Source organism: Lagenorhynchus albirostris, chromosome 4 (genome assembly GCF_949774975.1).
Source record: "Lagenorhynchus albirostris chromosome 4, mLagAlb1.1, whole genome shotgun sequence".
In the NCBI taxonomy this organism is placed as follows: domain Eukaryota; kingdom Metazoa; phylum Chordata; class Mammalia; order Artiodactyla; family Delphinidae; genus Lagenorhynchus; species Lagenorhynchus albirostris.
The window spans coordinates 21066017-21080588 of NC_083098.1; the positions used below are offsets into that span (position 1 = coordinate 21066017).

Below are 14572 nucleotides of genomic sequence, written 5' to 3' on the forward strand. Positions count from 1 at the left end.
AACAGTGCTGAGTCTTTCTCACACACTGCATCCTCTTCCTGTGTTTGGCAAAATGCTTTGTTTCAGTTCGAGTCTGAAGAGCGTTTTTGAGTTCTATTTTCCCACATCTACTGGCCCCAAATCTGCTTCCATTGCATTCTTTCCCACAGTTTTCTTCATTGAGAGCTCATTTCATAAACCCTCTTTCCACTTGGCTTCCCGCCAGTCTCCTCTGTCATACTCTGTCCCCACCAGTGTGGTCATGGGCTAGAAAATCAATCATTGAGCTCTTAATCACAGTGTGGGGCGGCGGCAGCAGAGCTCAACTCCTAACTCAGCAGATCCCGATGCACCAGAACAAGCCCTACCAGGGACGAAAGGGGTGGCTCAGGACACCCAACAGCCAGGCTCTGGGGTGGGACTGGCTTCCACGCTCACACCAAGGAGTGGCTCTTCTGAGCTGCCCTGCCTTTCTTCCTCTGCATCCAAGGATAAATCCCTCTCTTCCCACTCAGCTTGGGCAACAGAAGTCCCTCTTCCACTGCAGGAAGCAGTCAAAATACCGAGTTATTTTATTCATTTTACCACCCATGTCTTTCCACAGAGAAGGCTGGTGCTTACTTACAAGACTGATATAACTTTTGCAATAAATATCTTTTCATAGGCATCATGTATTTTATGCGTCTTTTTACACTGAGGGGGAAAAATTCTGTCAATTCACCACTATGTGTGCTGGCAAATAGCGAAAAGCCTAGTGGATGTGGGACTTGTGTGGAATTCATTAGTCTGGCTGTCACTGAGCCCTCATCCTGTCCTGCTGGTAGGGGCTGGAGGGGCCCAGGAGGTCTTCAGGGTCTTCATGCTCCTATGAGGCAGAGCCTCGTCAGGTGTCCTGGTGGATCTATGACTGGCGTGCCCGCTCTGCTTTGATCTTTTGCTTACACTGATGGCAGGGAGATGAGGGCAGAATGAGTGAAGGAACTCTTAAATAATCATCAATACTCTTATCGGCACTGCTCACCCCTTAACAAGACTTTTTCCCACCAAATCTGCCAATGTGATTGAGTTTTCACCCTGTTTGTTTTGGTTCCTCCAAGGGCTAGCCATGCAACTGGTCAATTAAGCCCTCTGGACCTTAGTTTTCCCATCTGTAAATGAGGAGGTTGGGCTACCAAAATGCTAAGCTCAAACCTTCTCTGTCCACCTTTCCTGGGGAAAAGCTAAATAGAGCATGAAGAGCTCCGGGGACATGCACAGAAAAAGAAAGGGGAAGAAGCAGGGGCAACCCTGGCAAATGGAATATTCAAGCCCCCGTGTCATCTCAGAGTAAGGGCACTGAGATCTGGGGGTGAGGGAGGAACTTTATCTTGCTCTAGGAAGAGAAGCCTGGGCCTTTCAGAAGAACCAAGGTTCTTGGCTTCTGAATCACTGAGTTACTAATCAAGTGGCTAACTGTGTTAGTGACAACTGCAGAAGCTGGAGGGAGGGGCGGGGAGAGCAGCACTGAGGAGAAGGGTGTGGGGGAAGAGATGTGGATGAAAGGGAAGCATTTACAGCATGTGGAGCAAAGAGCAACTGGTAACATCAAGGGCACCAAATAAAGGTCCGGGAGCAAAGGAAGAGATGGAGAAAATTCATTCTGCTGGAAATAGACACGACTGCGGTCATGAAGAGGGCTCACAAATTCAGGGTGACCTGATTTGATTACAGCAACAGGAAGTGCAGGGGAGAGAGGGCAGGATGACCTGACCTGAGGAAGTGAATTAAATAAGAGAGAAGACATCACAGTTGCCATGGCATTTAAATATCTTGCACCACATTAAGCTTATTTTTCTCTCTTTGGCTTGATTCTTGTTCTTGCAACATGTTAATGTCATCGCAGTATATCCTGTAAACTAAATTTAGCCCTTTGGGGGCATGGAGGAAAGGAAGACACAGCCCAGGTCTCCCTATTGGGTCCACTCTGGACAAATATTCTTCCTCCGCAGTGTGCTTGCTTCTTTTGGTCTTCCATTATGGGATATGAAAACCCTTGTCAGGCTTGGGTCTGGTGAAGCTGCTGAATGACATGATTTGAAAAAAAAAAAGGAAGAAAGAAAAATTGGAAACGATTTCAAAGAGGTGATTGCTTTAGAAAGTACTTCAGAAAAATCAATAGGATGCAGGAATTTGAAAACTACAATGACCATCAAAACCAAATGTGTTTTCTTAAGTATCAGTTTATTTTATTGCTTTTTAAAAAAATTATTTTACTGGGCTATAATTAAAGTTATTGGGTCCTGTAATCAGTCGTATGCAAATGCTAACATTGCAGGGGTGGGTACATTGTGTATCTTTTAACATTACTGTCCACAGAGTGAATGGAAGGGCATTTCCAGCTGTCTTATTTATCACAAATGTCACAACATTCATCACGGCCGAGATCCTGACCTTCCTCAAATAAACTCGCATTAACCAGACCCCAGAGACTGTTGGACATACCCAAATTATGACCAGCAGACCAGAATACTCACGTTGCCATGCAAGATCAGTCTCTATAGATAAATGTACTTGAGAAGACAAGTTCCATCCAGATGTTTGCTTAGCCTGGAGTTAGAATAAATGAAATTTGTTGTATGGTCCACAGAGAAATGCCCCTGACACAATGCCCTGAAAGAATGAGGCACCCACTCCACCCCCATCCATCCTTGCTTAGATGGCCCTGCCACCTTCTGAGAGTTTGGGCTTCCTTTCCGTATGCACTAGTCTCTTCAAACCAGTTTCTCCACACAGCATCCTATACACCTAACTAGGCAGACTTACACTTTTAAAGTCATAATCACATTCCATATCTACCTTCCTGATATTGCAGTCAAGTCACTTTGATGGGAATTTGGGGCATTTCCAAATTCTTCGGTCACAAATTCTGTCACTGTCTTGGTCTACTCCCGCTGAATTCTAGTCCAATCCATCATACGCGCAGATTTTAGTCTAACTTTCTGAGGGTGACCTGGTTTCCAGATTCTTGGAGAAGTAGCTCATTTTGCTTCATGGGCTACCAACAGTGACCTAACCTTCCTTTGGCCACCATGCAATTTGAATAAAGAGATCAGGCTTATTAAGGTCCATAGGTCCTGTGATGTGATAGAGTTGTCCATCTTTTCCTGGGCACCCAACTCAAAGATATCTTTCCTCTTCTCTGCGTGAGAAGAGAGGCTGGCCTTTTGCTATGATGACTTAAGTTGTGAAATGTCACCTTGAGGATGCAGGTACTATCTACTCCAACATAGATGGAGAGCAAACAGGACTCTGATTTTGAACCCAATCCAGAAATGAAAATATTCACATGGCCTTGTTAACTCAAGTTACCAACAAGGACAGATCGACAGAGTGTTTCTGGAACCCCTGACATTGAAATGACATCCTTGACACATAGGTAGCCCCCACCCAGAGGGGTTCGTTGCTAAGCCACCCCTTCCCCAGATGGACTTTGTTGGGGACCTGCAGCCTTTTTAAATGTAGAGTGTCCTTTCAGGTCATTTAAAGTCCTATCGATCCTCCTTGCTGAGTCGATAGATCAGTTCCCAGGAAAAAGTGCTGTGGCCAACTTTGGAATATCTTTCAGCCCAATTTAAAGAACCCAGCTCAGATGCTCCTGTGCTCAAGATAGAGGAACACAAAGAAGAAGCCCCGTGGCAGGACAGTGCAGGGCCTTGGAGAACAATGCTAGTTGAGCAGCCGTGTTATGCGGGCAGGTCTTCTACAAGCCCTGAGCATCCTTTCCCAACCTGGCATCTGGGCAGTTCCTCAAGGATGGGCTGAGCATGGGTTTTCTATGGGTGTGGGCAGCCTAGTTATTGCTCAGCTGGGAAGACAGGGCACGTTCTCCATGCTGACTATGCTCCCCTCTCTGGACTGGCCTCCCCTGGGATTCCCTGCCCATTCAGGTGTGACAAAAGGTTGTGATTTGAAGCAGGCTAGGTTCATTCTAAGTTGTGTATAAGAAAGAGGGGCAAGTCAATTTTCTCTTACCTCCCACCAATCCTGTATAAGATTTGGGTATTTTGCAATTAACTTTCCTATTTCAAAATGCTTACTGAAAAATTTGGGGTTATGCAGTGGATGTATCTCATTTATAGATTCATTTTTTCCCAAGGGCCTATTTCTTTTGTTACCATACTCTTCTAGTATTTGGAGAGCTCTATCTTGAATAGAAAGCAACTTGGTGTCTATTATCTCATTAGTATCTCAAAGTAATCCTCAAGACCATGATGATTTAAAGACTTGCCCAGGATCCCACATCAAAAACATGGCTGAATGGAGCTCAAATCAAGGCCCATTGGGCCTTCACATACCACACGTCTCAGGCAGAGTGATGAGATCCTTTAGATGGTGGGCATAGGAGGGCAGGAGACAAGTGAGAAGAAAATGGTGCTCAGAGACAGTCTACTGTATCCCAGGACTTTGATCCATGTGATTTCTTTTAATCCTGAAAATGACCTTATAGAGTATTATCTCCACTTACAGATGAGGAAAACTGAGACTATAAATTTAAATAACTCATCTGCGGTCGTATCAGGAGTGGTATTGGGATTGGAGCCATAGCTGTCCAGACCATGAAAAGCCACATACAGAGGAAAGGGGAATGACAGGACAGTGGTGGAGAAACAATTCTAGAAGCTGGCTGGGTAAAGGAAAAGTACTTGAGGAAGCCCTACATCAATTTCCATGGTGTCAGGCAAAATGGAATTATGGGGGATGAAACCACAGAGCATATGTATACATGGCTGGCCTCAGACTGCAGAGGAAACTTCGACTTTATCTCTGAAGGTATGCTCACCCCCTCCCCCTCCCAGTTTTATTGAGATGTAATTGACATACATCACTCTATAAGTTTAAGGTGTACAGGATAGTGGTTTGACTTAAATATACTGTGAAATGATCACCACAGTATGGTTAGTTGGCATCCGTCATCTCATATAGATACAATAAAAAGAAAAAGCAAAAACAGTTTTTTGTTCTTGTGATGAAAACCCTTAGGATTTACTCTCTTAACTATATTCCTATAGATCATACAGCAGTGTTAACTGTAGTCACCATGGTGTACATCACATCCTTAGTACTTATTTACATGGTAACTGGAAGTTTGTACCTTTTTTTTTTTTTTTTTGCAGTACGTGGGCCTCTCACTGTTGTGTCCTCTCCCGTTGCGGAGCACAGGCTCCGGACGCGCAGCCTCAGCAGCCATGGCTCACGGGCCCAGCCGCTCCACGGCATATGGGATCTTCCCGGACCGGGGCACGAACCCGTGTCCCCTACATCAGCAGGCGGACCCTCAATCACTGCACCACCAGGGAAGCCCAGAAGTTTGTACCTTTTGACCACCTTTGAAGGTATGCTTTTATGGGGGTGTCCCGGGTGACCTTCTCGTGTTTGAGATGACATACTACTTGGCGCACGTTGTTTGGTTTGTTTTTCTGGTGATGGTGGCTGAGGTAGAGGGCAGAAGTTACGTTTGCTGCTGCGCTAGGCACTTGGGGTGCCTAGTACAGTCTGGACACGTAGGTGTCTAGGAGATGTGTGGGAGCTTGTTGCCAGGAGGTGTTCTCTGCCATTGAAGGACCAATCCAAACAAGCCCATCAGGAACAGGTTGCTGAGAATAGCCATCTTGGGAGCAATTTATGTCTGACAGATGATTTTTGAGCTATGGACATGGAATAGGACAGAAAAATGTTTTTTGAAGAACTTCATTAAATTAAAAACAATCCAGTCTTTTTTTGGGGGGGGCGTGGAGGGCAGTGCCTCATGGCTTGCGGGGTCTTAATTCCCTGACCAGGGATGGAACCTGGGGCCCTGGAAGTGAAAGCACTGAGTCCTAACCACTGGACTGCCAGGGAATGCCCCAAAACAATCCAGTCATTTTTTTTTAATTTATTTTAATTTATTTATTTTTGGCTGCATTGGGTCTTCGTTGCTGTGTGCAGGCTTTCTCTAGTTATGGCAAGCAGAGGTTGCTCAGCAGTTGTGGCTCACGGGCTCTAGAGTACAGGCTCAGTAGTTGTGGCACATGGGCTTAGTTGCTCAGTGGCATGTGGGATCTTCCCGGACCAGGCCTCGAACCCACGTCCCCTGCATTGGCAGGCAGATTCTTAACCACTGCGCCACCAGGGAAGTCCCAACAATCCACTCTTTCTTTCTTTCTTTCTTTCTTTATGGCTGTGTTGGGTCTTCGTTTCTGTGCAAGGGCTTTCTCTAGTTGTGGCAAGCGGGGGCCACTCTTCATTGCATGCGCAGGCTCAGTAGTTGTGGCTCACGGGCCCAGTTGCTCCACGGCATGTGGGATCTTCCCAGACCAGGGCTCGAACCCTTGTCCCCTGCATTGGCAGGCAGATTCTCAACCACTGCGCCACCAGGGAAGCCCCCCAACAATCCACTCTTAAGCTATAATTTTAAATCACCATTTACTTTATTACTTTTAGGAGAAAAACACTACTTGTAGAGATATTAGAAAAGTAGAATATCGAAAAGAAGAACGTAAAACTCGAAATCCTAGCAACCGATAGTAACCTCTATCAACAATGCGGTATGGGGCTTCCCTCATAGCTGGGTTTTGGTGTTAGTGTAGAAGTCCCTCCTCAGGGAGGCCTTCCTGGCCACCCAGTCAAAAGGAGCTACCTGGGCGCACCTCTCCGGTTTAATTCTTCCTCTGTTTCATTTTCATCATAGCACTTGCGACATGTTGTTGTTTATTTGTATTATTCTGTTACCTCGTGTCAGTCACCCCACAGACCTTGTTTGTTCAGTCAGAATTTCCGCTGGAATACCTAGAACAGTGACCAGCTGGTTGTAACACTCAGTATATAGTTGCTGGATGATTTAATTAATTAAGTAAATTATCTTTGTCAAGTGAATGAACAGTTCAATCACTTCCCACCACCTTCTCCGAGGGCTGGTGTTTTCCTAAAGAGGAAGAAGGAGTCATATCACTTTATTTCTAACCCTCTCTGCCAGTTAGAAAACGGATGATACAAACATCAAAACCGTTTATCTCTTAGGATCTCCCACATGTGGCCAGACTCATAGCTTTCCAACCCAGATTGAGACATTAAAAAAAAAAAAAAGGGGCTGACTAGGTTTCAAAAGAGAACCCTTGGAGGCTTTCAGTCAGATACATGAGGCTGGACAGGCAGTCCCCACTCTACAAAGAGGTGGTGTTCACCACGTTTCTCTGTGTAGGTTGTTTGTTTCCAACACAGAATGCATTTTTTTACTGGAAACAATGTTCCCAGACTAGCCCACAAAAGCCTATTTAACCTACCATGCTCAGTAGGAAAAAAAAAAAAAAAAAAAAAAAAAACCAAACCTTGGAAATCTAGGAAACAAAACTGGGAAAATGAATAAGAAATACAATTGAAGGGCTTCCCTGGTGGCGCAGTGGTTGAGACTCCGCCTGCTGATGCAGGGGACACGGGTTCGTGCCCCGGTCCGGGAAGATCCCACATGCTGCGGAGCGGCTGGGCCTGTGAGCCATGGCCGCTGAGCCTGCGCGTCCAGAGCCTGTGCTCCGCAGCGGGAGAGGCCACAACAGTGAGAGGCCCCCGTACCGCAAAAAAAAAAAAAAAAAAAAAAGAAATACAATTGAAATGTTTATCTTGAATACTAGTGCTTGAGGAAAAGCAGCTCCCAACAAAGGAGGGTGGGGCAGTAGGGTGAAGGGTGTGGACGATTCAGAGGGATGCCCAGCTGTCATGGCCATGCCTCACTCCTGCATCTGATGGACCGAGGCCGGCTACAAAAGCCACATCTCCTAGGCGCGGGCATGTCTGAGCCTGTCTGAGGGAGCAGATCTGTGTGCCAACAGAGGGCAGGCAGGGCTGACACCAACTCTTCACACGCTTAATTCTAGAGGCTAGAATCAACATGTGAGAATTCTTCCATAAGGTCAAGCTCCAAGTATGTCATACTGGTGACCCATGAGCTTTCTCAGGAAATTTCTGCTTGAGTTACCTACGTATAAACATGACAACACAGCTTAAAAAAGAATAGGTTCCGTTTTGGTTTCATCATTGAAAATCATCATTTCATCATTGAAAATACCACAAGGTAATTTCAGTCATGTTTTCCCTGTATCTGATCTTTGTGCTGCCACTTTGAGGTCAAAGCTTTTATTGCTTAAAAGTTAAGTTTCAGAAAGCAGGGGAGCTCCTTTGATGGGAGCTTCTAAAATTTCTTGTATTATATTGCATAAGAAAGTGTTCCGTCTGGGAAAGACCCATTATCCTGAAACAACTCCAATCAACCCTAATTCTGGAAGTTTGTACAGAGCATCTCTAAGATAAAAACTTCACTCTCTGAAGTGGCTCAGTTTCGTCAACTGTAAAATAAAAACAGTCATACTTGTTATATCACTGTTTTTGTCACCTCTGTTATAAATACGTAGACTCAATCATTGATTAGCTTATATTAATAGAAGCAGGGTCTTATCCCCGCTTATTTGATTTAAATCTCAGATGACTTAACTTAAAACCATTTTACATTTTACTTAATGTGCTTTGGTATTTACCTAATCATAGGTATCTGGCCTGCAATTTTAAACAAAATAATGACACTAGGCCATAAATATTGGCATCAGTCGTTGAGGAATTGCTTAGGTTTACTTTTCTAGGTTTAGTTCTTCCACGGAGGCTACTCTAGGGTCAGCAGCAGTAAGGCTTTGGGGTCAGATAGCCCGAGATCAAGTTCACATCCCATTCCTTTTTAGAGCTGTCTAATCTTCAGCAAATTTCTTAATCTTACTTGGTCACACCCGCCTTTTTTAAAAAAATGGAGAGGACAATAAAATAAAAGTAGGGATGATAAATAAACCCATTTCATGGTTATCGAGAGGATTAAATGAGACCATGCATGTAAAACGAAGCAATAGATGGTGGCCATTATTGTTGTTGTTATTATTATTATTATTTTAAAGTGTAGGTTGGTAATTGTATTCATTTCCTAGGGTTTCTGTAACAAAGTACCATAAACTGAGTGGCTTAAAACGATAGAAATGTATTGTCTCACAATTCTAGAGGCTAAGTCCAAAATCAGGGTGTCAGCAGGGCCCACGCTCCCTCCCCCATGCTCCCTACTGAAACCAGTAGGGGAATCCTTTGTCTTTTCCCAGCTTCTCGTGTTTGCCAGCAATCCTTGGCTTATAGGTGTATCACTCCAGGCACATGGCATTTTCTCCATGTGTGTCTTTACATGGTCTTCCCGGAGTGCATGTCTATCTCTGTGTATTATTTTCCTCCTTTTATAAGGACCCAGCCACACTGGATTACGGCCCACACTCATGACCTCATTTTAACTTGACTTCTGCAAAGATCCTGTTTCCAAATGATGTCACATTCTAAGGTCCCGGAATTCAGACTCCAGCATATCTTTTTTTTTTTTTTTTGTGTGGCGGTGGTTGGAGACACAATTCAACTCATAACAGTAATAGAAGTTTTTTAAAAAAGCCTCCAGGGACTTCCGTGGTGGCCCAGCGGTTAAGACTCCGCGCTCCCAATGCAGGGGGCCTGGGTTTGATTCCTGGTCAGGGAACTGGATCCCGCATGCCACAAATAAGACTCTGTGCAGCCAGATATATTAAAAAAAAAAAAAATTCTCTAAAGTAAGAACTAGCATCTCACGTTTTGCTGTCTAAAATCTCTTCCCCACCAGATGTTATTATCACTGAAATTTTGCTCATCAAGGATATTTAGATACAAAACATAAACTCTTAAGTTGGCTGTGTTTGTCAATAAACTTGAAAGCAAGGAATTTGCCTTGTTTAAAGGAGTCACCCTTTCCAGCAGGATTCTGTCAAGTACATGTTACCAGTGCCCTATCCACTCCCTTCCATCCAGACAGATAAGAGCCAAACCCCATTCTCTTCTGGGTGGCAGCCAAGCCCCTCCCTGGGTCTTGATTTCAAATGGTCATTCAAATCCATCCTCATGGTCTCTGTTCTGCAACAGAAACCAGTGTCCCTGCTTTCTGTGACATTTGGGATGTACTTGGCAATACCAGCTATGTGGTGATGCTATCAAGTTGCCCTTAGTGGGGTAAGGGAAACTATCATAAGTCCTTAGAGTTGGAAGGTATCTTAGATATCATCTCATTCAGTGGTTCCCAAATCTGGCCGTGGGTAGGGATCACTCAGGGAAATTTTAAAATATAGCAATTCCTAGGCTTCATCTGAGAGATATTCACTCAGAGTGGCAGGGGAGAGCTGGACCTTAAAAACGCTCTCCAGAAAAACAAAAACAAACAAACAAACAGCTCTCCAGATGAGGCCCAGAGAGGCTGACTGACGCTGCATGCTTGCTCAGTATTTAGTAGTTGACTGACTCCTAGTTAAGGGCTGGCTCCATGCTCCAACTTTCTTCTCCGATGGTGCCAGGGCTTTAACCCTGGTGAGGTTTGCAAGGTAAGCACGAAGACTCTCACTGCTGCTTGTTCCAGAGAGCCTTTCCAGGGCACAGCAGGTGTCGGAGGCGTTTGTGATTTATTCGTCGTGTAGCTTTGCAGTGGGCTGTGCAGGTTGATATGTCTCCTTCTAAGGGTTCTGTCTTTTATGTTCTTTGTTCTGACATAATTTTTTATATCACTGAGCCATGCTTCCACGTTTTAAAATATGAATGTAGTTCTTTTTTTTTTTTTTTTTAAAGGAGAACTAAAAGGATAGTTATAAAGAGCTGTCAACACCTTTCCATCAGAAACCACCCATGAGAGGTAGAAAGGTCGAAGAGAGCGGGGGCAGGGCAGAAAGAAAAAACGGCAGGAAATCAGGTTCCCACAGAGGTGAGAGTTTGGGATCTAGAAGAGGAGGGAGAGGAGTATGATGCAGCTGCACATGTTAGGACACTGTCTGGCTCTCGGTGCCGCTTGGAATGAGTCAGCCGTCTCAGAGTTAAGCTGAATGTAGAGGAAAGTTAGGAACACAGGTGTTGGAGTCAAGCAGACCTGGGTTCACATTCAAGCTCTCTCACCAATTAGCCACATACTAATGTCTCTGAGCCTCAGTTTTCTCATCTGTAACATGGGGGTAGTAGCACCTCATAGGATGGGGGTGAGACTTGAGGTGTCTGATACCTGGTAGACAGTATACAAATGGCGGTGCTATGACCATGGAAGAGTTATGTTTGGGGGACTTGTGGGGACATTTTTCTGTCTTGCTTGGGGCCTTCTGCGTATATCCTTCCAAGAGAGAGCATACCACTTTAGCAAATCATGTGGTATGAATTGAACATGGCCCGACTTTGTTATCAGAGGGAGGAGGCCCTGTCTCTGGCCATCTGTTCCCCTTTCTGGTCTCTTGTTGCTGTATCTGAACTAGCAACATTTTACTTTGCAAAAATGTGTCAATGCAGGAGAAACAAGTTATGTCGGGAGGGGAGATCGAGGGGGAGGCCTCGAGTAGAAAAGTGTAGCTGGCTTTGGAGAGGACCTGAGGTGAGGCCAGAGAGGGTAAGCCCCAGACACTAGGGTGTTGAGCAGACATGAGGTTGAGGACACAACATCTACAGAGAAAGTAAGACAAAATGTAGGAGCAGAGAAAGCGGGGCCGACAAAGACAGGATAGGCTTCTGAACCTTAGAACTCCACCTAGGCCTACCTTGCTGGGTGAACTTCATTTTTTTTTTTTTTTTTGCGGTACGCGGGCCTCTCACTGTTGTGGCCTCTCCCGTTGCGGAGCACAGGCTCGAGACGCGCAGGCTCAGCGGCCATGGCTCACGGGCCCAGCCGCTCAGCGGCATGTGGGATCTTCCTGGACCAGGACACGAACCCGCGTCCCCTGCAGCGGCAGGCGGACTCTCAGCCACCGCGCCACCAGGGAAGCCCTGGACTTCATTTTAAGCTTTGAATTCCTTTCTGGATGATGACTCGTCCACCTGAGCAGGATGCTTCTCCCCAAGTCCCAAGTTTTTCATCTCTAAGATGGACAAAACCCAAGGCCTCCCTCATACATTGATTAGAACAAGTGAGGAGAGATCAGAACAGCTATCAAATTCTTGATTGTATTCCTTGAGGGATACATTAAGAGACCCTCCTACACTGTTGGTGGAAATGTAAATTGGTGCAGCCACTATGGAAAACAGTGTGGAGGTTCCTTAGAAAACTAAAAATAGGGCTTCCCTGGTGTCACAGTGGTTCAGAATCCACCTGCCAATGCAGAGAACACGGGTTTGATCCCTGGTCCGGGAAGATCCCACATGTCGCGGAGCAGCTAAGCCCATGTGCCACAACTACTGAGCCTGTGTTCTAGAGCCCGCGAGCCACAGCTGCTGAAGCCCATGTGTCACAACGACTGAAGCCCGCGCACCTAGAGCCCATGCTCCGCAGCAAGAGAAACTACTGCAATGAGAAGCCCGCGCACTGCAATGAAGAGTAGCCCCCCGCTTGCTGCAACTAGAGAAAACCTGCACACAGCAATGAAGACCCAACGTAGCCAAAAATAAATAAAATAAACAAATTTATTTTAAAAAAACAACTAAAAATAGAATTGCCATATGATCCGGCAATCCTACTCTTGGGCATATATCCAGAGAAAACTCTAATGTGAAAAGAAACATGCACCCCAATGTTCACAGCAGTACTATTTACAATAGCCAAGACACAGAAGCAACCTAAGTGTCCATCGACAGATGAATGGATAAAGAAGATATGGTGTATATATAATGGAATACTACTCAGCCATAAAAAAGAATGAAAAAATGCCATTCGCAGCAACATGGATGGACCTAGAGATTATCATACTCAGTGAAGTTAAGTCGGACAGAGACAAACACCGTATCATATCACTTATATGTGGAATCTAAAATATGACACAGATTAACTTATTTATAAAACAGAAACAGATTCAGAGACATAGAGAACAAACTTATGGTTACCAAAGGGGAAAGGGGGTGGAGGAAGGATACATTAGGAGTTTGGGGTTAGCAGATACAAACTACTATATATAAAATAGATAAACAGCAAGGACCTACTGTATAGCACAGGGAATTATATTCAGTATCTTATAATAAACCATAATGGAAAAGAATATGAAAAAGAATATATATATATAATATATCTGAACACTTTGCTGTACCTCCAAAATTAATACAACACTGTACATCAACTATACTTCAATTTAAAAAAAAGAGATCCTTGAGGGATCCAAGGCCCTCTCCCCTAGGGCTTTGGAAGGGGCAGTCTCTAGCCCTTGAAAGGACTCAGGCAGGTCTGTGGGAGCCAAAATGCATCAACCCTATTTCTAAACTTTCACTCTCTTTGACTGCGGCTGAATTGGTTGGGTTGTATTAACACAGGGGTAAATGCTGAATTCTGCGTGAGTCCGCTCTTCATGCCTCAAAGACAATGCCCAGATGTTATTTTTATCCCAGATCTATTCTTGGCTTCTGAAGGTTTCTAAGCCCTTTGATATAGTGATTATCACTCAATCACTTAATACCTTAACAACAAAGTTTCTAGACAAAACAGCTATCCAGGTCATATCTTCTCTCTGAGCCTCAGTTTAATACGTAAAAGAAGGTCGTCTGAACAACAACTAAGGCTCCTTATTGTGATAAAGTCCTACATCTCGAGAAGCAATGGCCCCAGGCAGTCCTCGGTGGGGATAATGCAGGGCACGTGGCTGACTGTACCAAGCAGGCGAAAGTAGGATAAAATGTGTGTCGAGCGTTCTCTCAAAGGGGAAGAATTAAGCCATTCACTCTTCTTTTACCTTTCGTTTAATAAACATGTATTGAGCAGTCAGAATGCATAAAGGGGGACTTCCCTGGTGGTGCAGTGTTTAAGAATCCGCCTGCCAATGCAGGGGACATGGGTTCAAGCCCTGGTCCAGGAAAATCCCACATGCCGCGGAGCAACTAACCCCAGGCGCCACAACTACTGAGCCTGCGCTCTAGAGCCCGTGAGCCAGAACTACTGAAGCCTGTGCGCCGCAACAAGAGAAGCCACCGCAATGAGAAGCCCGCACACCGCAACAAAGAGTAGTCCCTGCTCGCTGCAACTAGAGGACGTCCGCGCGCAGCAACGAAGACCCAACACAGACAACAATAAATAAATACATATTTATTTATTTTTTAAAAAAAGAATGCATAAAGAAAGAGTACAGAAAAGACAGGTTCTGAGGAAGCTCCCGATGGAAGGAGGTGGGGCGGAGCACAGACCTCTTAGAAGGGCTTGTGCTGGGGGAGAGATTGTCCAGGCGGTGACGTGGGATGTAATCTTTACCCTCTGATTTAGAAAAACCCACCTAGTTTCTCTATAGGTACCTTTCATTTGTGAGGCAGTTAACCCTATTTTGGGCTCTAAACATTTGATCAGGGTGGCCATGGGATAAGAGAGAATCATGAAAATCACCCTCCACAAACATCATCTGATATCACTTATGTGTGGAATCTAAAATAATGATACAGATGAACTTACAAAACAGAAATAGACTCACAGACATAGAAAACAAACTTATGGTTACCAAAGGGGAAGGGTGGGGAGGGATAAATTAGGAGTTTGGTATTAGCAGATACAAACTACTATATGCATAAAATCGATAAACAACAAGGACCTACAGTATAGCACAGTGAA

At 44.8% G+C, this 14572-nt stretch overlaps 1 protein-coding gene across 1 annotated transcript in view; it reads right to left on the reverse strand.

Moving 5' to 3' along the window:
• SETD7 (SET domain containing 7, histone lysine methyltransferase) overlaps nt 1–14572 on the reverse strand; it is a 91911-nt gene that overhangs the window by 55017 nt on the left and 22322 nt on the right. The window lies entirely within an intron of this gene.